Source organism: Misgurnus anguillicaudatus, chromosome 21, assembly GCF_027580225.2.
Source record: "Misgurnus anguillicaudatus chromosome 21, ASM2758022v2, whole genome shotgun sequence".
Lineage (NCBI taxonomy): Eukaryota > Metazoa > Chordata > Actinopteri > Cypriniformes > Cobitidae > Misgurnus > Misgurnus anguillicaudatus.
The window spans coordinates 25,943,140-25,969,106 of NC_073357.2; the positions used below are offsets into that span (position 1 = coordinate 25,943,140).

At 38.6% G+C, this 25,967-nt stretch overlaps 1 protein-coding gene across 1 annotated transcript in view; it reads left to right on the forward strand.

Moving 5' to 3' along the window:
- The first annotated feature begins 519 nt into the window (after positions 1 to 519).
- Positions 520 to 25,967, forward strand: part of htr2cl1 (5-hydroxytryptamine (serotonin) receptor 2C, G protein-coupled-like 1) — a 174,865-nt gene continuing 149,417 nt past the window's right edge. The window contains exon 1 of the mRNA XM_055199090.2: positions 520 to 777. The gene's annotated coding sequence lies outside the window, so the exon portion shown is untranslated. The remainder of the gene's footprint in view (positions 778 to 25,967) is intronic.

The following is a 25,967-nucleotide window of genomic DNA, read 5'->3' on the forward strand; positions in this document are numbered from 1 at the left end:
ATCATGCAGTCCTTCGTAATTGGCTCTTTGACCATGTGTTTTGTTAGGTACGATTTGTCATTCACTGTAAGATACTAGATCTTATTGTACACAAGAGGTCCTATAAGGCACTGAAGTCACTCTGGTATTAGGATGAATTTTAGTAAACATGTCAAGGTTATACTGCACTCACAAAATATTGGTATGTAATAAAAAATATTATATTTACTTAGTTTGAATTCTCAGTGAAATGTGACCTGGACACGTTTGTGAGTTTCAGCCATTTGCTTTGGAATATTAAGTAGCTTTAGTGCCATTTGAAAATTGATTTCGATGTATCAACTGCAGTTTAACTTAATAATAATATTAATATGAAATGATTGTGCCCGCATTTAAATATTTTGGATGATTAAAAACCATTAGTGGTGCAATCACTGCATATTTTGAGTAATTAAGACAGACCATCCAGCCCTTAAGGTATACAAGCTGGCTAGCCACCACCCTCGCAATCCGTGGCCGTGCGCCAGAGCACAGCTGCATAGCAGACAGTCGGCGGATCGGCGCGCGTTGTTTGGTATGCGGCGGGATGCAGCCAGTGAACGACGCGCGCGCGCTCTCCCTGCGCTCTTCAGTGTGAATGCGCGCGATCCTCGTCCTGCCACTGTCTCGCGTTCTTGAGGAATTCGTGATCAATTAAACTGAAAGACCAAAAAAAAAAAAAAAAAAAAAACCGAGTGACAAGCGCGAGAATGCATCCACCGAACGCCAGGTGAGGGAAGAAAGACACTTTCTTAATGGGTGAGTTACATTTATCATTTTTTACACGTGCGAGAAAACACTTGTGGCTGTGCTTCTGTAATTCGCTATAGAATAACATGTATCTTTTTGCCAGCTTATATCTTCATTTATCATTTTGGGAATACGCGCTCCAGCATTTTGGAACGGAATTTGGTATCTTTCCTCATATGCGTATTTTGTGTGGTCGGTGACTCATCCATAAAAAAGTAAATTAAAGTCAGATTGTGCTATCCTTTAGAGTAGGTTATATCTATAAACAGGTCAGAGATGAAGAATGGTTGACAAAGGATATACACTTTTTTATTTATTTATTTTAAATACAGAGAATGAATAAAAACTTGAGCTCTGTATTTGGTGACTCGTAGTTTCTTAGTTATCCTGTGCCTATGATCAAATAATGCACGTTTGGCATTGTATAAATGCTCTTTTAAATAAAATAGTTACAGTTGAGGATTATTTTGTTTGTAGTTGAAAGATTGACCAGGTATACTTATTTGCGTTATGAGATAGCAGCCTATTACTGAACTTTTTAGTATATCGTCTGCGCATCTCTCCACATCCATTACGCATCTTATTAATCAAGTGATATTCACTCATTAAGTTAAACATCTGCATGAAATAGTGTCATAACCTTTAACAAGTCACCCGTCACAGTTAATTTAGGGAAAAGAATGTAAAATGAATTCAGTTTCTCGGACAGCTGCGTGTTTGATTTAAGCTGTATAGTTTTACATGTCAGTCAATAATTAGAAGCGAATAAACGAGTCATGTTCATTATATGAGCAGTTATGATTAAAATGAATGCTTTTTCATTAGGTTTGTGATCATTTGAGTGGGGTCATTTTGAACATCAATCGTAAGCTGTCAATTTATGACTCGTGTGTATTTTATGTGGTGACATTTTGCGACGCGCTATCTAAGATTCCTAAATAAAAGGAATCAGTGTAATGCGTAACAGTAGACATGGAGAGGCGCGCACCCGAGAGAAAGACAACAGGACATCAGGTTCGAAAAGTGGACGTTGTAATAATATAAGATGACGCAATACGACTGACATCATCCGAACATATAGTCTTGATCAAGACTGAAATTACTACAAAAGTGATTGAATGGCATTGAATTATCCAGTCTGTTATTGAAATGAGCACACAGCAAACATCTTTCCAGACATTTTGTTTGCTGGTTGAGGATTAAATTGATTGAAACATCATCCCATTGTAGTAGAGGAAGGCGTGTGTGTGCGCGTCCTGTTGATGCAGGATTTTGGCTATAGAATTTTTTTCTTTTTATTAGCCCATTAATGCGAGAGAGTACACTAAATGCTACGTTAAGCCCTGTTTTCATTGTACCACTGCAAGGTGATATTTTAAACAATAGCAACACATAATAATACGCTTGCATGCGCTCTCTCTCTCTCTCTCTCTCTCTCTCTCTCTCTCTCTCTCTCTCTCTCTCTTTCATTCAGACACACACACACACACACACACACACACATATATGTCTATGCCTATGTCTCAGTAGGCTATATATTACATCCTAGCTGATCTGGAATCAATTTTTTGATCTCAATGGGTAAACTATTAAGGATAACAACTGATCTAGAGTGAGAACCCTGGAGAGAAATTGATGATGTGAGGCCGTGCTGGAGTGTGTTCTGGTGCGCGCATTGGTTTTATGTTTAATGTTCTGATTCTCTGCGGGATTTCTCTCATAAATATGAATTGGCATTAGGGTCTGTCAGTGGGGCCTGCGCCTGTGTTTAGTCAATGTTCTATCAGAACTGATTGTACCCAGTGGGAAGGGCTTGCCAACCAAAATTGAATGAAACCCCATAGAGTTTGTGGGGACATTGCTTTTGCTATTTTGGTTGATATTACCATTTTGTTAATGTGGCTATTGTTGTGTGTTGACACTTTTTTTGAATGTGTTTAGCAACTTGAGCACATAGATAGTGGTGTAAAGAACATCAATAATCTTAAGCCTGATGCGCCTGATCTTCCTGACAGTAATTTCTACATATTTCACTAGCTGTGAAATGCTATCTTCTTTAATTTCTTGGTCTAGAACCAATTCGTAGTCAAACATATCTGATCTCACTAAACACGTGCTGTATAACAAAATACATACAGCTGGTGTTGGAAAGCATTGACGTGCATTCACCAAAGAAAAATCCTTTTCTGTCCGTCTGCCATTTTCTCTACTTTTCCCCTCTATCCTCTCCACATTCCCCCGTCTCATCTGATCTTGTCATGGTGGTCTCTGGTACCCGTGTCCAAGGATTATGGCTCCAAAGACGAGCTTCAGAAACAACCTCCCTGTCACGCTGCTGCTCTCTAGGGACTAAAGACATCCCAGATACTGTGACACAATGTGGGGGAGTTTCTCTGGCCTTATCACCCCAAGTTAGTCTTTCTGAGGTGTCATAATACAGGTGAGAATCCATATGGCATATTTCTTCCCTGGGCAGCATCAAATACCGGCAAATCAAACAAAGGGGCACCGTGGTGTTCAGACAGGGCACTCGCTTATCACTCACTTTTGATTTCCGAAGGTTTGTTTATTATTTCAATAAACAAACTACCGTACTTTCTGGAGTATAAGCCGCACTGAAGTATAAGCCACATCATTCAAAAATGCGTCATTAAGACGAAATAACATATATAAGTCACAGTGGACTATACGTCACGTTTATTTAGAAAATTATTTCACAAAATCCAAGCCGAGGACCAGACATTTAATCTGGAAAGGCAAGTTATTCAACTAAAAAATAGCAGACAGAACAGCACGCTGAATAGATGTCCGTACGTTAAAGTAATATTATCAGTTATTTAAATGATAAACCATAGCATACAGAACTTACCTGGAAGGTTGAATAGGCTAAATTACCCGAACAAGCCAACTAGCGTGAAGTTCGCATACTTGTCATTCCACATTACTGAATCCATTGAATTACATATGAATACAAAAGCAGCATATGGCGAACTCTCGCGGTTGTAGACGGTAATGTTGTCTCATAAATGTCAAAATTAATTCTTTCTGACTTACAAGGCGCACCTGACTGTAAGACGCAGCACCAGCCAAGTTATGAAAAAAAACGCGGCTTATAGACCGGAAAATACGGTACTCACTTTACAAACAGGGTAACACTTTGTTTTATAGGGCTTGTGCTCCATTTCCAAAGAGTAGAGAATAGTTCACACTTTCTCTGTAACAAAGACTTTCATATGGAAGGCAATTGACTGACCGGAGTGGGAAAAATATAATACTCTCTCTTCAGTACTTGAGAGTGTAGAGATGTTTTTGCTACTGTCAATCCTTCTCTCATCTTTCCTGTCACTTGGCTTGGCATGTAAGGTGTTCTTGCGATACGACATGTCTGTGGAGACCCCTTTTCATCTGTGCAGCCTGTTTCCAGTTGTTCCACTTTTTAACTGTAAGACTGGTGTCAGCAGTTTGGGTCAGAACTTTGGCTTGAAAAGCACAATTCAGTTTTGGCCTGGTATACTGTACAGTCCCATTAACATATAGTCAAATTGAACAAAGTGTGCTTTTTCCTCAATTCAGTTCGCTGGTGTACTCTACATCAGCAAAATAGCCTGAACCGTATCAAATAATGTCCAGTCCCCATCAGCAGAAGCTTAGAAGTGTTGATTTGTATGTAGTTACAGCTTTAGTTCTTGTAAAGAGTAGCGTATTAAAGCTCGTAAAAAGAAAACTGTAGTTCTGTAAAGAAAGCAGATATTCCAACATAATCTCATGAGAAAATAGGTGTGTACCACACGTACATTTACTTACGTTTTCATACACACTTATGGCCGCTTCACACGGCAAGCGGCGAAATCGCCACACGGCTTTTCTCAATGTCGTGGAAGCGTTTTGTGCAGCATTTAGTGCAAATTTGTTAATCTTCAATGGTGTCTGTTATGAAGAGCCGTGTCCGCAAAAGGAATAGGATTTTGGGTGCACGAGCAAGGCGTGCCGCTTTCCGCACCTCTCGTATTGAAAAAGAACTAAACACTTACAGTTGGCGCATACCGCATGAAAACGCCCATTAAACGTATAATGTCAACGTATTGAATGGACTAATATTTTAATTATTTACGTATTACAGCTTTACAACAAGTAGATTTGTACGTATTTATAATCATAAATATTTATGAAAATAGGGAATATCCCGCACACTATTAGCTTGCAAAATATTTTTAAAAAATTATTGCGACGTTTCGATCATAAGATCTTATGATCGAAACGTCGCAATAAACATTTTTTAATATTTTGCAAGCTAATAGTGTGCGGGATATTCCCTTTTTTTATAAATGTTTGGTGGACTTCATTGTCTCCTCCCACGCACCTAACTGGAACTAACAGGTGTGCGACATTGTTCTTCTATTGATATAATCATAAATATTCAAATGAATAGCGCACATTGGCATTTCTTATTCATATTAATGACATGTTTTCACTTTTCAGTCGTATTTTCTGACTTTTTTTTGTTTACTCATTTAATTTTCTGAAGTAACAAGTAAAGTAACGCATTACTTTATAAATGTACACATTAATATTTGAGTTACTTTTCAGTTAAATTAATTTGATAAAAAAAATGCATACGCGCGTGAGCCGTTTGAGCAGTGGCGCTTGTGACTCCTCATCCGAGGGGCGCTAATTCAAAATAAGTGTTCGGAGTATCATGTGTGTGATTCCCTTTTCCAAAATATGTGTCCTGCGTGTCGAGAGATCCTGTGTGCATCACATGTTTTGTCAAAATAAGTGCCTGCCGCACATGCGTCAAAACCATTTATGATAAAAGAGATGATCACGTTCACAAAATACCCGCAAGACAGTCCCTTAACATTAAACTCTGATTACGCATGAGATTATGTGAGTATCTGGCAAATGCGATCGTCTCTTTTATCATAAACTCTTTAGACGCGCCAGCAGCAGGCACTTATTTTGGCAGGACACGTGATGCACACACGATCTCTCAAAGTGCAGAACACATATTTTGAAATTACGAACCACACACGACGGGCTACATCCCTGTACATGTTGTGATGAACTTCGCATTGTGCGCCCTCAAAAAAAAGAAGTCACCAGCCGCCACTGCGTTTGAGTCAGAAATGGAGATGGCAGGCCAGCGCTTGACATTTTTAAAATGGAAATATTCAATTTCTGAATGCAGAACTTCAGTCTTAAAAACATCTGCAAGGCCTGAAAGAGATCAAACTTCAGCCAACTAAGAAAAGGAACGCAAAAGTAACTTAAAAGTAACGTAAGTATTACTTTCATGAAAAGTAACTAAGTAACACAATTAGTTACATTTTTGGGAAGTAACTTAATATTGTAATGCATTACTTTTAAAAGTAACTTTCCCCAACACTGAGAATAACCCAATATAAAACAAGACTACACTTTAAAACCTTAAAATAGATAACATTTCTGTAATCATTTAACCATTTTGTAATATTTAGTTTGTTTGCCATGACAGACGAAACGCGTTTTCTTCTATGCAGTCTTCTCCTACGCAACAATAATTACATCAAAACACAACATAAATTTACAAAAAATTAATTTTAATTATTCGCTTTAATCCAAATCTTAAAAATTCATACGATTGTGAGGAACAGATCCAAATTCAGCCCTTTATCCAGCAATCTTGATTCCAGACGATGACTGCCGTCTTTCAGTGTAAGTTTGAAACTCAAAATGCATGCTTTAACAGAGCGAAGCTGGATTAACATTCTCGTCGTGGATTAATAACTTTAATACTTCTCTGTACTTCACTCCAGACCGTGGAATTTTAACTACTTTTGGTTCTGCTTTTAAAACTTCATAAATAAATAAATTATTTGTGATTACACTTGTCTGTTATGCTTTTTATTTCTAATAAAACATTATTTAAATAAACTATTTTGGATAGGACGGTATTAGTGGATCAAAATATTTTTTAAATTGTTATTATTGTTACAAAAATGTTGCTACATATTTCTCTCCATTACGTTGCGGAATATAAAAAAAATACATTATCTATTTTTACATTTTTGTATAAAAAGAGTTTGGGTTTAGGGTAAGGTTTGGGGTAGGGTTGCATGTATCAATGAAATGGTTAAAGAGAAATTCTATACCATCTTTATGGTATAAAAGATTTGTAAATGTTTTACGGTTTTGTAGCTGTAAAAACGTAATAATGCTACGATTAAATGTTGCAAATACGTCTACATTGTACGCTTCAGCCTCTACTTAAACATACAAAAAGTATGTTTTGTGTTTTTGAAAGTTGCCTAGTATTACTACGTATTAACGGTCAGGCCAAGCTGGATATTCAGACATGTATCCCAATGTGGCAGTGGCCATGTGCAGGGTGCGTGACCATGTCCCTGTAAAGAGGCAATGCTTGGATGTCTCTTCATCTTCTCTGGTTTTAAGGAACCATTCTATTAAAGCTCACACATGACTATAACAGTTCTGAGCGAGATGTCTGCTTTTAAAACATGCTGCAGTCTAGTTGTAAAACAAGTCCTCCCAGCTTAAAAATACATTAAAAGATAACATTGTGTGTACAGCATTTGCATATGTGCATCTGTATACACAAGATAAAATCAATAGAACAAGGAAGTAGATACCCATTTGCATTTGCTTATATACTGTAGTAGATACTTTTATCCACAACAACTTACAGTACAAAGCATATTGAATAAAAAATGATGGCTAATGTATGGAAATGGTCCTTTGTGGCTTTGATGTAGCCTATTATACACACTCACACTGAATTGGTATAATCTGTCCATTATCAGAGTAGACTTACATAAAATGTGAGACTTCTGAAGGACTTCAAATACACCTGTTAAAAACACCAACATTGCAAGTCACCGGTATGGTGTTTACACAGGCTTCCTATGTAGTCTTAGCAGTAAAGCCGGAGTATAGTCTGTTTTGACGAATGCACAGCCTTGCAAATTATTGTTTATTTGACTAATACATGTAGACAGACATTTGACGCATGCGCATTGCGCCATAATGCAATGCATCTCCTGGGCTACATACTGTACTACACTGTCCTATATGCGAATGCGTGACATACGCATACAACGTACACACACGCACACTCCTCTCATGACGAAATTGCGTTGTGTACTATACGCGGACCCTCGCTTATGCATAAAAAGTTAACACACTTGGGCCTTCAGAGTTATTTGGCAACCAGAAAGACCCTTCTGGTTGGCCACCTGAACTAGCACTGTCCAGCCTGTACAAGCTTTCGAGTTCTTTTCGGCTGGGCAGCAGACACTTGGCTATTTAGTATCTGTAAACTTTGAATGGATAAATAATCTTTTTTCCTCAAAAGTATGTTTGAAACTTTAGTCCAGCTGCTACATGTGGTCATTATTAATTTGTGCCTGTTTAGTTTAATTTCCAAACAAGCAAGGCACCTTAAAGTAAACAATGGTCTTGACTATATTTTCGAAAGTTAATCTCAATTTTATTCGGATGTTCTATTTGTATATCATACTTTTTCAAAAGTAAAAAATTCCAAATGTGTTCCTCACATTTTTATTTACTGGAAATATTTTAGTTGGTGTCAACAGCAATTCCTTATATGCATTCTGTCTGTGTCTAACATGGGAGGGTTATGGAAAAACACACAGAGCTTTGGACTCTATACTGTGTGTATGAAATGTGTGGGGCTTGAATTCCAATAGCCTGTTGTATAAATCATCAGCTGTCACCTGAAAGTCATACTAGCGTGACCCAATGGTCTGTTGCATTGTTCACCGTGTCACCATTTACAGAACACACAAACACGTAATCTCATTGATTTGTGTGTCAGTTGTAAATTGATTCGACAAACAGAAAGCATGTCTCTTCAATACCTAAGCAAGTAGGATTCGTCTTCGAAATCCACAGAAGGATTAATAAGCATGGACCCCAGGGCTGGATTTAACACGGTACAACAACATCCCCCCAATGTCCTGCTTACATTCTTCCAGATATGATGTTTTTACGCATATGTGTTATATTCAAATTATTATTCTTCTCATTTCTGAACGGCCTGCAGAGTTTCATGGATGATTGATTCTTTCCTTTGCCGACTATGTGATGGTTGCTTGTGCGCCATATTGAGGGTGCAGAATAAATGAAAACAGATGGGGTTATGATTGGGGAAGAGGGAGAAGTTTGTACTACCATCTGATCTTTTAGCTGTAGAATCTGTTGGGATTTTTTTGGTTCTTTATTAAGTGTTATTGTTACGGCGACAGTAAAATATTTCCTGAAAATATTCCCGCTAATAAAAACAGCACTCACAATCATCTTCATTCTCTACACTGACCCAACACTATTCTGTTGCCTCCAATGCACATGCCTATAAATATTTTTTCAGATATTTAGTTAAATTTATAAAAATTTGACTAGAAAAAGTCAAATCTCTTGCCTGGTTTCTGGTAGTAGATTACCAAAGTTGCCCAAAGCAGTGCTTTCATTTTTTCAGTGCCGAGTCTATGCGACATCCATACTAGGTATATCTATGGCTCAAACTACCTGATCCAGGTTGATATGATTGGTTACATGTTTGTGACACAGGAAACCATTGCGATTTCAAGACTTCAAGGTTTTAAGACTGTCTATAGAAAACTGCAATACTCAACAAGTGTGTTGAACTATGGATTTGCCAATACCTGCTCTAACCTGTTAACATCAGCGCTAAAGTTGCATTTTATGTGAAACTGGCCTTAGCAGCTACTTGTCTGTAACTGCGGAATGTAGCATCTGTGTACAAATATATCTATGATGTGAGCTTGTGCGATTGAGTGGAGGCAGGGACTAATTTGCATATTCATATCTATGGTCCGAGCTGGTGTGATTAAGTAAAGGTGGGAAATAATTTGCATATTCATAGATTTGCGTTTACTTAATGAGGCAAAGCATAAAGAAATTATCTTCATACGAACCAAACATTTACATAAGATGTTTTGATGTTCAAATGTGAGTTTTAAGGAATTAAATTATTGACTGAAGGGTTACTTTAAAGTTCTTTGTTATCTTACTGTTGTATGTAACTTTTTTTAGAATAGCGCAGTGACAGATGATATTTTACATACACGGTAAAGCCTATGTGTTACAGCTGCAACTGTTTAATGTCTTAGTAGTCGTAAATTTGCAAGCATATTTAATTTACGAAGCAGAACATTTTCAATACTCATAAAGTTATGCAGCGTAGAACAGGGTCAGGTAGGCTCATTACTTTTATTGTGCATTGCTACAGTATTCAGCCATCTGTAGACTTTCCAAAAACAAGCTTCTTTATTGTGCGACTAGGGCTGTGAAATGAAAGAGTTCCTGTCCCACACTGCATGTGTAGCAATCTGACCCGGTTTAAAAGGCCAACTGAAATAATATTGAGTACGCTTAGTATTTTGGAAATTTTGGGTCTGTTGTCAGTTTAAAGGTCATTGATTTCTGTGTGTGTGTGTGTGTGTGTGTGTGTGTGTACATTGTCTCAAAGAGTAAAAACATTCAGTGTAAGGCAGTCTAAATGTCTCTCTGTTCAAGCTGTGTCCCTTCCTGTGACATTGAGAAACCTTGTCCTGTAGATATAGCTGTCAGACTGAGGATTTAAAATCCATCTCAGACTACTACAAGAGGTGTGAGATGTACAAACATCCATCCTCTCATCCAAGGGCTTTCGGTTCGATTCAGGTCAGTCCTTCTCCCCTTCTACCTCATTACCTGTTTCACACTTATATCCCTTTACAATCCCATCCACAGCTTCTTCGATCCTTGAAATATGACTTGTGAATTTATATGTCATTTAAAAAAAGGTTATACCACATTTCACATGTATATTTTGTTACGTTTTATTTTATTGCTTTTAGTGGAGCAGACAGTGGGCAATAGATGAATGAGGGGGAATTGGAGTGTGTACGTGTCTGAGAGCTGTGTGCGGGAACACAGACACTTAATAAAAGAGCCATGGTGCGTCGCATAAACCAATGGGTCTGCCGCTGAACTTTAACAACAAACTTTCTCAGAAGAGGATTCAGAGAATGCAAATCATAAATGCATTCATATTATTGCAGCTGCGGTTTGCCATGAGCATAAAAGGAGACAAAATTACGGATTTTCAGGGGAACTGAGATGAAAGAAAAACGCTGAGGCCATCATAAATAGGGTCTAGCATTGCCTTTATGTATGTTTCTATACTATACACAAAGATTAGGGTTCAGCCTTAAAGGTCTCTCTTTCTCTTCTCATCCTTTGATGAATAAGCCACCATTACACTGCCGCGTCCCCTATCTGTGCCTTTGTGGGAGCTGACATTCTCTCTGGGGTGGCATCAATAGATCCTAAATGTTCAGTTACCGTCCTGCTGTGGGCGTTCTGTGACATCACAATGCACTGCTTCCCATTATTATTGCTTTTGCATTGTGATTTGAAATCCAAACGACACAATAAAAGGCACAATATGTAAGATCTTTACATTAAATTGTCCAAAAATCACTAGCACAGTGTTATATATTTTGTTCACTCGTGTAGTTACATTATTAAATGTTTCCAACAATGCTGAAATATAGAAAAAAAATGCACAATTTAAACCTGTCAGTGGCGGCATGACCATGTTGTCCTCAGTTTTCGCTTTTATTGATGTGTTTAACTTCATACAACGTTGCAAAAACCAGTGTATGACATTAAAATATTGATTCCAAAAGCCATACTGTCAGTTGTGTTTCGCAACTTTGATGTCATACGCAATTTGATCTGCACAACGACGCATGCGGAAGTGGTATTGGTAGCATCTAGCTTGCCATTGTGTTGTTGCAACATTATCAAGGGCAAGTGTTTTTATTCGTCTAAAGGTGAGGGCCTTGGTATAGTACACAAGAGGACATCTGAGATCAAATAGACACGCAATGTAAAGGGGGAACAAGTGGGATAGATAAAGAGTTAAGATGTAAGTATAAAGGACAGGATGACAGCCAGCCTTCAGAGGAATGATTGAATAATCAGAACCACTCCGAATTCAGATCAGTCTCTGTCCTCTGTTGAAAGGCCATTTATCAGGACTTGTTTGCCTGTATCTGCCACCTGCAGACCTAATCACACTTAACTGTCCTCAGAAGAGTCCAGACTATATTGACCAAAGCACTGTTTCATTCATGTATTTAGTGATTTTGTCCAGTTCAATAAACTGTATATACTGTAAGAAAAGACCTTGTGAGCTGCCTTTTAGCCAGTTGCTTATATAGGCAGCTGCTTTTTAAGTTTGCATCCTAACAGATATGGAAGCTCATAAGTGGATAATTTAATTGTAATAATCTACATTACACAAATAGCACTTGAGAGGGCGGAATGTATTAACCTGTAAGCCACAAAGAAGGGTACATTCCGATGCCCTAATAAGCATAAAATACATAAAGCACACAAATATAGGGTAAAACAATCAAATTGAGCTTTTTTATTAAAAATTTCTTGTTTTGAATGAATACAAAGTACTTATACAAAAAAATGTATTTTGCCTCATCCGCCATCTTAGATTTCTTGCTTCAATGCCTTCTGGCATTGCCTACTTTGCAAATACCTGCTCAACTAGAAATTGGCTGCCGCTCACTAGATTTTGGAATAGAGCAACTGTATGTCTCCCAAACAGTTTGTTCCCATAAAGTTTGTTTCATGCAGTAGGAGATTATGCTGCAATGCGTGTCGCTTCCCTTGAAGACTGGTACAGGAAATCCTCACAAACCTAGGAAAAACGCACATACTTACAATAGATCCAAACCACGAGGCTGCCCACTCTTAATCCTCTTTCCTTTGTGATCTCCCTGTCTGATTTTCCGGATGGCAGGGTAGAGGGAAGTAGGGAGGACCCGCCGCAGCAGTCTCAGACAGACGCAGAATCTTTCGGATTGCTTTAAAACACTTCGAAAGGGACTTGTTTTACAGTGTGTTGTGCAACAAACACTAAGCTTATAGAAAAATTGCATTTTCTCTCACTCTTTCTCCCTCGAGGACATACTCATACGGTTCGTTGGTATCGTGCCCCTGGAGGAAAAAGTCACAGCTGACTTTGTGATATCACGTTTGGTTGTTTTTGGCTTTTGTGTGGGTTTGCGCACATATACACACATGCACAAGCACACGCAAGTCAATGAATCTGTGATGTCCCTTTGCTCCTAATGTCAACCAACAGTCACACCTCACCCAGCTGCCCCGCTGAGGATTAAGGGATGTAAAGTTCTTTGACGGTCTGTCATTTGCTTGTCGGTTTCCAGATAAGCATCAGTGAGGATATACCCACAAGCTTAGAGGAGAGTGAGAATGTGAGACTGTGAGAGGGAATCTGAGGATAAACAGTGTGCTTTCAGTCTGTGCAGCAGTAGGTACCTTTGTAACAGATAAACGGTGTAGCACAATTTTGTTTTTGTGGGATGGGTCACGCATCAGAATCTAAAATTGGTTGGTCAAATATGTTGTGATGTAGTTAAAATTGTATTTAGTGAGGTGTTATAAGGTGCCCCGCAACCCCCCAAAGTTGTAACGCTAAGCCTAAATTCTGATTTGCTGTCTGTAATGTATCTCAAGGACTTTTAAGGACAATGACCAAGTAATGTGTGAAACTCGAAATCAGGTTCACCTACAATTTTGGATGTTTGCCTGCAAAGGTCGTATTAGATAAGAGGGCATATATCATTTGATTAAAGGAAACAAAGGTGTGATGTGGCGAAGCACAATTTTTTCTGTGATATTTGTGATCGTGTCTGTGACATAAAGGCTATAATTTAATTATGAGATTAGGAGCCTCAAAGTTTGATTTCAGTTATTGATTTCACATTCATTTCAATCTTTGACATGACCAATATTAAAGATATCAAGGTTATATTTTCACAGATTTTTTTGACATTTATTTCCTGAACATGCAGTAGACAGACCACAATATACAGTAGGGCTTGCTGACCCCTCCCTTTTTGGTAGCCTGTAGGCCTTAATTACATTTATGCATATGGCATTTAACTTTATTCCAAACAGACTTGTAGTGTATTCGCTGTAACACAATGTTCAACCTATTGAGCTACAGGGACACTACTGGTGCTTTTCCATTGAATAGTATGGCTTGGTACTGCTTACATTTGGGGGATTTTCTACTGTGTACAGTACCTAGTACCCGATACCTTTTTTGGTGCCACATCGGTTGAGGTTTCAAGCGAGCTGTACTGATTCTAGTTGGGGCAGTTGTAGCCTAGTGGTTAGAGCGTTGGGCCTAAGAGTTGCCAGTTTGAGGCTCACGGACAGCGGGTTGCAAATGTGGTGCCCTTGAGCAAGTCACCTTACCCTAATTGCTCCCCGGGCACTGGGATAGCTGGCCACTGCTCTGGGTTAATATGAAAGATGTGTGTTCATGACTTGCAGTGCACACGCACTCACTACTCACTAGGATGGGTTAAATGCAGAGGTCACATTTTGAGTATGCTTTGCATACTTGACAAGCTTGTCACTTTCACTAAAACAGGAGTGGGGGACCCTGGGTCCTGGAGGGCCACTGTCTAGCAGAGTTTAGTTCCAACCCTAATTAAACACACCTGAATGTCATTTCCAAGTAATCCTAAAGAATTTATTTCGATTTTTCTGTTGTGTTTATTTCGGGTTGGAACCAAACTCTGCAGGACAGCGGCCCTCCAGGACCAGGGCCCGGTTGCATAAAGCACCTTAAGTTTTTAAGTATGACACTTAAGGGGTAAATTCCCCTTACCAAAGAGAATAATTTAAGGGTGTTGCATATAGTATAACCCCTAAACGGTTCTCTTAGGTAAAAGTAATCATTAAGTGTTTTATGACGGTGACCCAGGTTTGCCGTTATAAAATACTATTGTTGCCATGGAGACGCAAAAGAAACAACTTAAGGGTTTTTTCTGCAACTCCCTTAAGTTTAAGGGAAACATAAGGGTGAACTTAAAGAAAAATTACCCTTAAGGTGCTTTATGTAACCGGACCCCTGCACTAAAACGTGATCTGTAAACACTGCAGATCACTGATTGGTCAGAGAGAATCATCACTACCAGCATCATTGCTAAATGCAAGATTTTCTTACTATTGTGCAAACCAAGTGATTACGTCATCTATGCTTTGTTTTACAAGTTCCCGAAATCCCTTTTATCAGTGAAGAACATCCACATGCCGAGAATCAAGAACACCATTTTATCAATGTGCTCCGTTGCTCCCGTGTTGAGCGTTTGTTTGTATCGTGTTTACGATGATGTAAAGGTTGTAGAGATGGCACAACTGTAATGATAAGTCTATAATCCCACCCACTCTGAAGCGGCACTAATCTGCAATGGAAAAGCAAACCGAGCCAAAGTAAAACGAGCCGCTTGGTTCCACACAAATGGAAAAGCGTCATATGTCACAAGGTCATACTGGAGCACTATAACTGGACAAACTTCTATACGCGGTGCAATGCAGAAAAATATAATTCTATTATTTCCACGCTGACCTATGAACACCCAGATATGACTGCACTTCTATAATTCACAACTTTTCATCAAAGTAATATGCCACCTGATGTGACTAAACTCACTTAACATTATGAATGTGAAGCTCTTTGCCAAACTGATGATTCACTTTAGGTTGGCTCTGTTTGTGTCAGTGAGGTAAGGATTGTCTCTGTGACTGCAGTGTGGAGAAGAAGAAGATTGAATTGTTTTAATTGTCTCAGAAAGCACATCCTTTGGGTCCTGTTTTCTTTTACCGCAGTGTCAGTGACTGCCTCTCAATAGAGGCATTGTGAAATTACAGGTCCCATCAATGTGATGCTGTGTTAAGGTAGTGAAGAGGTGATAAAAGGTCATTGCGACTCTAAGACACCAGCTGTTCAATACACTGTCTGTAGACAGCTTGATTTGGCTTATGAGCCCAATCAACAATGTAGCTTTACAATGGACTCAAGGAGCCCTATAGAGGATGGCCGCCCCAGCACTCTGCTTGTTTCTGATGTTTGTGCTATATGTGCTGTCGAATGTCAGTTAGCAGAGCAGGGTTAGCAGAGCATGAACAGGTGTTCCCTGTTCATTTTCTATAGGAGCTGTCTTCAAGTCAGCACATTGGATTGAACAATGAATGTGTTAACAAGAAAACCTGTTTGGTACATCATTTATAAGGATTTCAAAATTGTTTGCCAGTAAAGATTCTTGTGGATTCATTGCTTTATTTAATTCAGACTTAAAATGCAGTTTGCGCGCATTACTTGTTGCTAGTTTGTGGTTATGATAAGAAAATGTATCCAAATAAAAAGTACTGTTTAGACTTTTAGGGTCGTCTTTTTTTCAAAAGCTACCTTACAAACAGTTTGAGGGCATCAGGTCACAATTTGTCTACACATGTTCTTGTTGATTCTTTAAAAGTTTTGCTCAGTTGAGAGACCAGGGCCTATAGGCGCCGAGCCTGTGGATGCTCCAGGGCTCGAGAACCCACTGAAATGGCTTAGTACCCTGAAAAACCACCAGATATGCTCAATTAATTGAATGAATCAAAAACAATGTAGGTACCTTAAAGGACTACTCAATTTTCTTTAAAAAAAATGCCTCGGTTGGGATCGTTTAGAGCCCTTTGAAGTTGTGTTAAAACTGCAATTTTAAACTGCATTGAAGCTGTAAACTGCTGAGGTCCAATAAAGTCTATTAAATTGAGAAAAATCCTAGAATGTCTTCCTAAAAAAAAAAAAAATTTCTTCTCGACTGAACAAAAAAAGACATCAGCATTTTGGATGACATGGGATGAGTAAGTTATCTGGATTTTTAAAGAAAATTTTGTATTCCATTTTCCAGTATAAGAGACATCGCTGAGTGTTATCTTGACTGTTACTGACTGCGTGTGTGTTATGCTTGTTTATGTTTATGTTGTTTATGTTAAACAAGTGCAGTGTTGTGGAAAATTATTTTCCCTTTGGAGATAATAAAGTTAAAGTAAGTATTTGATGAATAAGCTAAATAAGGGGCGCTTAACATTTCGCTTTTAATAAAGAAATGTAGCCCTAAAACTGTCTTAAAATTCATAAAAACACTGAAATATGCCTGGGATTTTGATCCCCAAATGTCTTGTTTTGATCCCCACATTGTCTTGTTTTACTCTACGCTTCAAGCTTGCTATAAAGGGGGTGTAATGATTATAAAAATAGCGCACAGGCCTATTTTCAGGAAATTTTGAAAAAATGTTCCAGACATTACAGACTATCATTCAAGCGATCATTTTAAAAACCTTGACGGTAAAGCTTGAATCATACTCCCACATCTTAAACACGGGCTATAACTTCTCACCATGTGGCAACAGTAAATCTTGGTTTTTGAACTTCATTTCTGGTGGTCTCTTTCCCTTGACCATCAACCCACAAATATTTCGGTAATGTGACCAATAGGGATTTGCTCAGATGTGTCACGAAATGTATCCTGGTAACCTGTATCCTGTTAGAGACAAGCCTGAGAATAAAGGATTTACTTTGAAAAACATAATTAAAAATGACATTGAGTCCTACTTACTGTATATGTATGAGGGAATGGTTTGAGAGATTGTCACAGAGAACTATAGATCTTTCGGTCTACAAAGCCCTAAGAAGATTAAATGATCCAACGAGTTCTTGACCAAACTCTTTGTGACTTAACAAGTCAAACTTCAGAAGCGAACACCAGGTGATTAACAAAGGGAGCAAATCAGATGCTTTAGATTTTCTTCTACCTTATCAGAAAAAACACCTAGAAGATGATAATATTTTATAAGAAGTGGAATGGTTTGTTTTTGCTTCTGTTAGACCTAATGAACTAAGAAACGTACTAGCTATAACTTTTTGTTTAAGAATCTGTGCCTATACAGCGTGGTAGACTGCAAGTTATTTATAGTATATCTGACAAAGTTCTGTACTATTTCTGTAAAAATGTGAGAATGAGAAACAAGAGGAACGAGAAGAATAATATAACAGTTGATCACAGTTTTGAATCTTAATGCACTAAGCTCTAAGACTTGCAATACGATCAAGATTAAAATGTCAAGATAATATATCTCCCGGTCCCTTCTGATTCTCACCCCTAATATAGTGATTCTGTGGAAGGAGCAGTAAAGTGAATGGAATGTTTTTATATGACATTTTTAAAGTTTTGCACAAGCTCAAGATTCTTCATGTCCATACATATTTTTGTCAATTCAACCTACTATGTTAAGTTTTGGCTTGTGATAAGTTGACATAAAAACAAGTTGACATTTTTTAACTTAAGTTGTTAAGTTAAAGTAACATAAAATATGTTGATTTGACATAATTTATTACAGTGTAGCTTCCATGCCAGTATAGTACATAATAATCAAACTAAACAAGAAGAGTTAATATACACTGTGTTTAAGAGATGTCTTAAAGCTGACATAACACAAGACGTTTTTGCCTAATGTTCTAATGTTATCTAATCTAATCTAATGTTAATCTTGCTTATATATAGAGTAGTATTTCATCATTCTAGCTGAAGAGTTACGAGTACGCGCAGCTTCGGATACTACTTTTGGATTTACAGCCGACATAGATGGAAATCAAACTTTAAAAAAACTTTTTTTTTTAAATAACCACGTCTCTATCAGGTAATTAATCCTTGCTTGTTTATTCGCTATTTTAATAAAAAAGCAACATAATCCAGTTTTTAACTGCATTTGCCCGTTTTAAAAGGTGTAAATGTTGTAAATGCAGTACAAAGTCCTGTTGTTGGTGTTGTTTACATTACATGCACATATGCGCGGTTGCAAACAAAACACGTGAGATTTTGAATTACCTACGCCTGTGGTTGTGACTCCTAAACAGGGTCTTTTTAAAGTTTTGACCGATCCAATAGTTGTAAAAAAGTGGAAAATCCGGTGTCAAACTGAGCCTTGTTTGTAAAGCAGTCCTCTCCGAAATGCAGCCAAGGAACAAACAAACTCGTTCGCAATTACGTTGCTGTCCGGGAAAAACAAACCGCATCCACTGTTGTCTTACGACAGGGAAAGCTAAATAAGGTTTTCTTCTCCTTACATCCATAAACACACTTCTTTTGTCGAACTATCTTGCTAAAACAAAGTTGTCGCATGCTGTGCAGTGATACCGGTGACTTCTACTCGACGGAGCAATGCTAATGCGCGTTCGCGCTCTCACTTGACGTGCAGGGCAGGCGTGCTTTTCTGGGGGTAAAGGCCCAAAAAAGGAATATGGGGTCAATCAGTCGTAACGGATACCCCCATTTGAAAAAACTTTTCGAAACTTGTAGGAAAAAGGAGGCATGAGTTTGGCTCAGAAATACTCTGTTACAAGCTCAACTGCTTTTTTGACACTTTGCTTATGTTTAGCATGAGGACTAACAACTCTTAAACTGTGTTAATAAGTCAGAATGCATGAAATAGCATTAAACCTCCCCTTTAAATGATGCCAAAAATAAAACTTGGAGTGATCAATTAACAGGGAGCATAGCTGAGAAAATCAAAAATGTATATAGTTTTTTTTTTTTTTGCAGGTTAGTATTTATTTGACTGCCTCTTTTGCAAATTGTATTCTTCTTTCGAGTTGTGCTTGTAGGTGGTTCACTGGCTGCCAAGAACATCTTATGACTTTGTCATCGGTTTGTTATCATTACTCTTGGAATTCACTAGGTTCTTTTTCTTTGAAGTGTGGGATCAGATTAAAGCTTTACAAGGTTTACTCCAAACTTCAAATTAAAATATTACACATCAGCATTAAACAGCCTGCAAATCTGTAGCTATTCTCCATTCTATAGTATGATTTCAGATTACATAAAAAATAGAGACAGAAGGCCCTATTTTAATGATGTAACCGCATTGTTTAAAGCCCGGGATACACTGCAGGATTTTTGCCCTCTTTTAAGATCATTAAATTATCACACTGCGCGACATGGATAGTTTAAACTCGGGTACGACAGGCATGTAGACTGTACAATGATGACGCGGAAGCTTCGGTGGCAGCGTCACATGTTGCGCAACATCACCTGCATGCGCTCGTGGTTAAAAAATACCAGTACGCAGGTCGTAGCAGCAAACACACTGTGCAGTGATCATGCTGAATTTCAAGTATGCTATCTTTGGACACAAGACCGAAAAAACTGCCATCTTTGAACCTCTCTCACTGTACGACATAGGATCACAGATGAAGAGCCATGTCTGGGACAATCAATAATCGTGCAGTGTATCACAGGCTTAAAGTGCATGGGGTACGGTCTAAATGGGCATGTCCGATGCCACATTTGCTAATTTAACGACGGGAAAAATTGTTTGTGTGCCTAGCGCATGGTCGAAAAGGGTTGTTCATATTCCCCTAATGAGTAATGGGTGTGTTTTGGGTGTAACGTGCAATAAAACAATGAGAGTCTTATCTCTCATCCCCTTTAAAAGCCAGTTGCGCTGGTGCTATGTCTAATCCCTATTTAGATGACGGACTTTGTAAACTGAAAAACTAAGCAGAAAAAGAAGACCACAAGTTTAAGAATAATGTTAAAAAAATGTGTTGTTTTAATTTTTATTGAAATTTTTATTTTTTTAATTAAAACCTTAAAAAGCCTTTTTTCAGTCATAGTAGTACAAAAAGCAGGCTTTTAATTGCTGTAAATGTATTGATATCCTACATAATCATTGTAATCTCATAAAATAATTTGCTGCATTGCGTCGCACATTGCGCTGCATTGCAAGAAAAGGTTTGTATTCTAAAAAAATACAAACAATAGATAAAGAATTTACAAACGTGCGGAGAGCCATTTCAGCACCCGGACAGCGCCATGGGATTTTTAAAAAGCATTACTTAAAATGTTTCTCATCTCACCATATCCACAGGTACAGAGTCATCATATACAATAAATCTGTAGGGTAGCATTTAAAAAAATAAAAAATAGATGCATTCGTTTAAAGCAAAGTATTTACCTACCAGACTGCAGGTGAAGCAGCTCTTTACGGCTTCTAACATCTCATAATCGGCCCTCATTTATGTCCAAGAGACTCAATAATAATCTTTTACATTTCAATCCTTTAATCTTTTTTTATATTTAAAAGCGTTTTTGTGCTGCTGCGCATTCATGTATGTGATAAGCAAACACGCGTTGCCGTCCCGTTTATAGGCGCATTACTAACGTGCTCTTTAAATAACAATAAAAACAATATTGCGCTATTGACTTTAGACTTTAGACCAGGTTTAAGTTGGTCAATGGCGTAATCTATTTTAGTTGCCTCAAAATAGCAACGCGCCAACAATGCGCCTGAACACAACTAGTTTTCAGACCAGAATGACGATGGGCGCAAAATTGGGTGCATTTGCTATTTAAACAACGTGGCGCTAAACTTGAAAATGATCATTGAGCCGGCTTAAAACTAGCAAAAGACACTTGCGTCACGCATTGCGCTGCATTGCGTGGGGTGCATGATAGAGCACAGAATGTTTATTAAAGCAATACTCCAAATATCAAAATTACCCCATGATTAACTCACCCACGACCAAGCCAAGAAACATACGTCCATCATCTTTCAAACAAACGTTTGGAGTTATTTTAGTAAATGTTGCTCTTCCAAGCTTATAATGGTAGAAAACAGGGATCAGGGAACAACTTCTGACTTAGAAGCCCAAAAAAGTGCATCCATCCTTCACAGAAGTAATCCACATGGCTCCAAGGGGTTAATAAAGGCCTTTTTTCAGGTAATCAATGCAATATCCATATTTCAAGCTTTATTAACTATAATATCTAGCTTGCCATCTTGGACTTGCGATTTCGTTAGCGGATGCTAGTTATTACCTTTATAAAGTTTGAAATATGGATATTTTTCTTACAAAATCACATCTATAACAATCACAGACTACACCTTGTAATTAGATTATTATAAATCTGAAATTTGGGAGGGCCTAGAAAACCAATTGCGAGTTAAGATACAAATATGTGTAAGGAGACCACAGCAAAACAGTGAATTGAAGTGAAATTATATATATTGAAAACTGTATCAAAACACAAAACCAATATAACATTAATTCACCATGACGATATATACTTCTCAATTTCCCACACACGTTACATCAAAGGTAAACAACAGTTTTTTTGGTAAGATTGATGATGATGAACAATGTGAAAAAGCTTATCTGAGGTGTTCATTTGAAATGTCCATTGTCTCAGCAAAATGTCCAACAAATGTCCAGATGAATTTAGAATCCAGAAAGGGTGAAGAAATGCAAAGGAATCCACTCATGCAGCTACCACTGTCAGCTTGGAACCTTCTATGCAACAAACCCATTTAAAGGACAAATATGAGGAACCCATTCATTGGGATCCAATTAATCCCTGTGGCCTGCAGCCCATGGGGTGAGATTCACCATTATATTAGAAGTCCTTCTATACACAAGAAATAATACACATTAGAAGTAAACATAACAGAACAATAAAGTATTTGATTTAACAACACAAACATTCCCATAAACCCAACAAAAAGCTTATTTCTTACTTGGATTGAGCATAAAACCAAAGTTTCCCAATCAGGACACAGGGTTGTTTGAAACACTCAAGGCCAAAGCCATGCTTCACATATATCTTGCTCTGTGGTAAGCCAAGCTTTAATACTAGCAGGTGGGTAGCTCATTAACTCCCCCTAGAGGTAGGTAGTAACAGACCTCTGGCTGTTACATATCCCCCCCTTCAGAAGTAAACCCTTCATATCCAAAACAAGGCTTCAAATTTTCTACATGATATGTATCAACATTTTTAAGATCATTAAGATATGAAACAGCATAATTAACTGGGCCAAGACATCTCACAACTTTAGCAGGACCCTTCCATTTCTCAGAAAGTTTAGCCATAAACCCTTCGTTAGCCCTGGATAAAGGGTGAGACCGGACCCATACTACATCTCCCACCTTAAACTGAGTCTGCTTACGGCGTTGATCATAGTAGTGCTTTTGCTTGTTTTGAGCTTGTTCCACATTTTTCTTCACAATATGGAGGAAATTTTGCTGCCTTTCGAGAACTGGATAAGCAGGGTTGCTAGGGTCAGGTGGATGGTGTAGTGCTCTCTCCAATGGTCCTTTCAGCTTTCGTCCTAGAGCCACTTCTGCTGGGGTATAACCTATGCTTTCATGTACAGTAGAGTTAATCGCAAATCTGAATTCTGCCAACCATCGATCCCACTGTCGGTGCTGGTCCCCTACATATGAAGCAATCATCGTCTTGAGAGTTCTGTTGATGCGCTCTGTCAAGTTTGTTTGAGGATGGTAAGCTGTAGTCAGCTTCTGAATTACACCCCACTGTTTACAAACCAAGTTGAGTAAATGAGAGGTAAATTGTGCTCCACGATCTGATACCAAATAGGCAGGTGTCCCCCATCTTGTAAAAACTTCCTCCACCAGAATCCTTGCTATTTGGGGAGCTTTTGCCACTCTTAAAGGGAACAGTTCCACCCATTTGGAACAGTGATCGACGACAACTAGAAGGTGTTCATTTTGCTTGACACTCTTTGGAAATGGGCCCATTAAATCAACTCCCATCATATATCCCGGTTCGACAACTGGAGTGGATTGTAGATACCCAGAAAGTTTTGTGAATGAAGGCTTATACTGTTGACATATCTGACACTCCTTGCAGTGTTTCCACACATCTGTTCTTAAAGTAGGCCAATAGGCTATATCCAGAAGTCTGAGAAGTGTTTTCAGTCTTCCCAGATGACCACTTAATGGGTTGTCGTGGGCATACTGCAAGAACTCCTTACGATGACACATCGGTACAATTATTTGTAGCTTCTGCCCCTTGAGGCCATCAGGTACACTGCGAAACAAAATTCCATTCTGCATAACATAATGTACTCTGGAAATGTCATGATTCACCTCTAAGCTGGCTTTCTTAATCAACTCCTGGACTTCCACATCTTTTTGTTGTTCAATTGCAATTTGTGTCAGATCTACTGGAACATTAGCTGAAATGGTTTTGATTTTAACAGCTTTAACCATGGCAAGCACCAGAGATGAGGTAATGCCTTCCTGAGTTCTAGATAAGACATCAGGAACAACATTACAAGGGCCTTTCCTGTACTTAACTGTGAACTGAAAACCTTGTAAACGAATGGTCCAACGGGTAAGTCGAGATGATGGTTTGGGGTGTTGGAAAACCCATGTTAGGGCTGCATGGTCCGTTACCACCTCAAAAGGTCGTCCTTCAAGATATGGTCTCCACTTCTCTACCGCCCACACAACTGCCAAACACTCCTTCTCTGAAACAGAGTACATCTTTTCAGCTCCTCTTAGTAGTCTGGAAGCATATGCTATGACATGTTCTTCTTCTTCTGTTTCCTGTGTCAGTACAGCTCCCAATCCAACTTCACTGGCATCTGTTTGCACTCTGAAAGGTTTATTAAAATCTGGTGGAATTAGTACTGGTGCTTGTGTCAGATCTTGCTTTATGGTCTCAAATGATTGCTGGCATTGTTCGGACCAGATCCATGTGGCCTTCTTTTGTTTAAGAGCATGCAGAGGGGCAGCTTTTTCAGAGAAATGAGGGATGAAGCGGTGGTACCAACCAGCCAAACCTAAGAAACGTCGGACATCCTTAAGAGATTGCGGTACGGGGAATTCACTTACTGCTGCTACCTTGGATGGATCTGTCTTAATTCCCTCACCTGAAACAACGTGGCCAAGAAATGTGAGTGCTCGTTGAATAAAATGACATTTCTTAAGATTTAGGGTAAGTCCAGCTTCATGAAAACACTTGAACACCAGGCTGAGATGTTGAAGATGTTCCATTTCATTTCTAGAATACACAACAACATCATCAATATACACAAAGCAACACTTTCCTTTTAGTTCTCTCAACACATGGTCCATAAGCCTCTGGAATGACGCAGCAGAGTTCTTTAGGCCAAATGGTAGACGTAAGAATTCATATAGTCCAGCTGAGGTCACAAACGCTGTTTTCTGTATGCTGCCCTCCTCCATCTCCATCTGCCAATATCCACTTTTTAGATCCAGAGTGCTAAACACAACTGCTCCATGTAACGACTCCAGTATGTCAGATATTTGTGGCATAGGATAAGCATCAAGGTGAGTTTTTAAATTCAGTCCTCTGTAATCAACACAAAATCTTGACCCACCATCTTTTTTTGGTACCACTACCACAGGAGCTGCCCAGGGTGAAACAGAGGGACGAATTATCTGTTTAGCAAGCATTTCCTTGATTTCTGCCTCGATTAGATGCTGTTTGTCTATAGAAACTTTGTAAGCCTTTTTCCTAACGGGTACTTCATCAGTGGTAATGATACAGTGTTTTACCAGATTTGTATGTCCAAAATCATGGCTACATACCGTTGGCCATCCCAGCATCAGATTCTCCAAGTCATTTTTAATGGGTTGTTGTGTGTCAGCTTTCTGTACAAGTTGTTGAATGGTCTGCAAAGTTACAACTGTTACAGGTGGGGAGGGTACAGCAAGGTAAAAATGTACTGAAGGTGGAAAGTCATTAATCAAAAATGGAAAAGAATCTTCACCATCAGCTTCTTTTGAAGGCAATATGTACTGTGCTTTTTGAAAGTTTAACACAATTCCAGTAGCCAGTAGAAAATCCATGCCTAATAGAATTGGTACTGTTAAATCAGTATCCTTCAAAATGAACAATGTCAGGTCTACTTGTCGTCCCTGAATCTCACACTGCCAGTTTACCTTTCCAATTGCAGTCTGTCTTTGTCCATTAGCCAGCATAAATAACTGTCCTACACTTGGATCACAGGGTTCCTTTTTACACAACTGTCTCCAACAGGACTCCTGTATAAGGGACAACGTACTGCCTGTATCCACCATGGCTACAAAATATCGATCTCGAAGCACGATAGGGATTGACACAGTTTTGATGTCTGGGGTTGTTGTTTTATGCATGGACTGGACAATTCTGGTGTTTGCAATAAGGGGTTTACGTTGAGGGTCTCGGCTTGATTGAGTTTTCTTCCTTTGTTCTTCCACGTTAATTTGACTCCAGTACCTTTTAGATTCATCAAAGTCCCTTTCGATTTGGGTTCCAATTCTTACCAACTCTCCAACATCCCTTACAGTTCCTCTCATTAAACTTGCCAAGCGTGGATTACAGTTCCGAAGTATAGCCTGTACCACTTCTTTTTCTGTCATTTTCTTTTTCCATCTCATACATAGTGCCCGATAATGGAAAGCAAAGTCACGGATGCTCTCC